A 3,243-nucleotide genomic window follows, 5' to 3' on the forward strand; every position below is an offset into this window, starting at 1 on the left:
CCCTTGAGCATGGTGAATGATTCTTTTAATGTATTATAGAATTCAGCTTGCTAATATTTTGTTGACAATTTTTGCATCTATGTTCATCAAGGATGTTGGCCTATGTATAGTTTCCTCTTTTTTGTATTCTTTATCTCGTTTTGGTATCAGGGCAATTCTAGTCTTATAGAATGTTGTTTGTAAGATTTCCTTCCTCCTCTTCTTCCTCGTCCTCCTCCTCCTCTTTGGAATACTTTGAGGAGAATAAGAATTAACGTCTTTAAATGTTTGTTAGAATTCACTTGTGGTCTACGGCCATACCACCCTGAACGCGCCCGATCTCGTCTGATCTCGGAAGCTAAGCAAGGTCGGGCCTGGTTAGTACTTGGATGGGAGAATTCACTTGTGAATCCATCTAGTCCTCGACTTTTGTTTGTTTTTTCTGATTCCATTTTTTTTTTTACTAGTAGTCTGTTCAGATTTTCTATTTCTGATTTAGTTTTGGAAGATTGTATGTTTCAAAAAATGCATCATTCATCTAGGTTTCCTCTATGTCCAAATTGCTGGCATATAACTTTTCATAGTATTTTCTTACAATCCTTTGTATTTGTCTGGTGTCAGTTATTTCTCCTTTTCTTATTTTATTTGAGTCTTCTTTTATCTTGAAAAGTCTGGATAAAGATTTACCAATTTAATAATCTTTCAAAAAAATAGCTTTGGGTTTTACTGAACTTTCCTACAGGTTTTTAGTCTCTATTTCTGCTCTAATCTTCATTAACTCCTTTTTTTTTACTAGTATTGGACATTTTATTTCTATTTCATTTAGATGTAAAATTAAGCATTCATTTGAGATCTTCATTTCTTGAGGTAGGCATATATCACCATAGTTTCCTGTTAGAACTGCTTTGCTAAAAACTGAAGATTTTGGACTGTTGTGGTTTTATTTTTGTCTCCTTATTTTTGTTGTTGTTGATTAACTAGTTATTTTGTATCACATGTGTTTGTGGATTTTTCTTATAACTGATATCTAGCTTCATATTGCTGTAGTCAGAAAAGATGCTTGATATGATTTCAATCTTCTTAAATTTACTGAGATTTGTTTTGTGACCTAAAATGTGATCTGTCCTGGATAATTTTCCATATGCACTTGAAAAAATTATTGTGATGATTCTACTGTTTTGGGATATAATTTTCTGTTTATATCTGTTAGGTCTATCTGGTCTACTGTATTGCTTAAAGCCACAGATTTTCTTATTTTCTAACTGGATAATATAGCCATGATGTAAGTGGAGTGTTAAAACAAAAATTAACAGACATAAAGATTAAAAAAGGATAGAATACAATAGTATGAGACTTTATGTATTTAGGTGCCTTGTTGGCTGCATAGGGATTTGCTGTTGTTTATGTCCTCTTGTTGAATTGATCCTTTTATCACTATTTAATGCTTTTTGTCTATTTGTTATATAATTTTTAAAAATTTATTTATTTATTTTGAGAGGGGGGCAGGGGTAGTGAGGGAGGGAGAGAGAGAATCCCACAAAGGCTTCATGCTGTCAGTGCAAACAAAGTCTGATGTAGGGGTCAGTCTCACAAACTGTGAGAGCATGACCTGAGCTGAAATCAGGAATCTGATGTTTAACCCACTGAGCCACTCAGGTGTCCCCATGCTCGCTTACTTTCTTTCTATTTTCCAAGGTAAATGTTTTTCTATCTTTTTACTTTCAGTCTGTTTATCTTTAGGTTTGACTGCATATAGATAGGCATTGTTTTTTAACCCATTCTACCACTTTATATTTTGATTGGAGCATTTATACCATTTACCTTTAGAATAATTATTGACAGTTATATACTTGTTGCCATTTTGTTAACTGTCTTCTGGTTGTAGTTCCCCATTCCTTTCTTCTCTTGCTTTCTCCCTCTGTGGTTTGATGGATTTCTTTAGTGTATCTATTAAAAGTTTTTGATTTGTGGTTACTATTGACTTCATCTTATAATATGTATAGCAGTGACATTAAGTTGAGAGTTGATTAAGTTCCAAACACATTTTAAAAGGACTGATGTTTTATTCCCCTCCATATTTTATGTGTATGTGATATTTCATGTCATTTTATTTTGTGTATCACTTGACAAATTTTTGTAGATATACCTGATCTTACTACTTTTGTGTTTTATCCTCCATACTGGCCTTATGAGGGATTAATCTACTACTTTACTATAGGTTTTTGTGAAATTCTTTCTTTTCAAAATTTTCTTCTAGTTATGGTCTTTCATTTCCACTTGAATAATTCCCTTTAATATTTATTCTCAGGCCAGTTTAGTGATGATGAACTGCTTTAACTCTTGTTGTTTGTCTGGGAAAACTCTTTACCTGGCAAAATTATCATTCAGAATTGAAGGAGAGAGTATTCCTGGTTGAGTAGCACTTTGACTATATCATGCCACCCCATTCTGGCCTGAAAGTTTCTGCTGAAAAATCAGCTGATAGCCTTATGGAGTTTCCCTTGTATGTAACTGTTTGCTTTTCTTGTGCTGCTTTTAACATTCTCTATCTTTTTACCATTTTAATTATTATGTGTCATGAGGTGGACCTTCCTGGATTCATCGTGATAGGGGATCTCTGTGATCCCTGGACCTGAATGTTTGTCTCCTTCTTCAGGAAGGAAATTTTCAACTGTTCTTCAAATAATTTTCTGGCACTTCTCATTCTCCTCCTTCTGGGACCCCTTTAATGTAAATATTATTACATGGTGATGTTACAAGTTTCCTTCAATGTATTCTATTTTTTTACTTTTTCCTGTTCACTTGATTGCTTTCCATTACCCTGTCTTTCAGGTTGCGAATCCATTCTTCTGTGTCCTCTAATCTGTTGTTAAATTCTCTGTAGCATATTTTTCATTTCAGTTATGGAATTCTTCAACTCTGAATGGTTCTTTTTTCTATTTTCTATCTCTTTGTTGAAGTTTTCACTGAGAACATCCACTCTTCTCAAGTCCCATGAGTATCTTTATGACCATTAACTTGAACTCTTTATCAGGCATGTTGCTGATCTTCCTTTTATAGCTGTTTTACTGTGATTTTGTCTTGTTCTTTTATTCGAGACATATTTTTTTCATCTCATTATTTTGTCTCTCTGTATTAGGTAGGTCAGCTATATCTTTTTTTTATTTTAAAAAACTTTTTTAAAAAATATTTTTATTTATTTCTAGGAGAGAGAGAGAGAGAGAGAGAGAGAGCGTGAGCAGGGGAGGGTTAGAGAGAGAGGGA

At 33.5% G+C, this 3,243-nt stretch overlaps 1 pseudogene; it reads left to right on the top strand.

Annotated features, from left to right (window-relative positions):
* The first annotated feature begins 286 nt into the window (after positions 1-286).
* Positions 287-407, top strand: LOC120231891 (annotated as a pseudogene).
* The last annotated feature ends 2,836 nt before the right edge of the window (positions 408-3,243 follow it).

This window comes from Hyaena hyaena, unplaced genomic scaffold (genome assembly GCF_003009895.1).
Source record: "Hyaena hyaena isolate Hyena2069 unplaced genomic scaffold, ASM300989v1 scaffold_66, whole genome shotgun sequence".
NCBI lineage: Eukaryota > Metazoa > Chordata > Mammalia > Carnivora > Hyaenidae > Hyaena > Hyaena hyaena.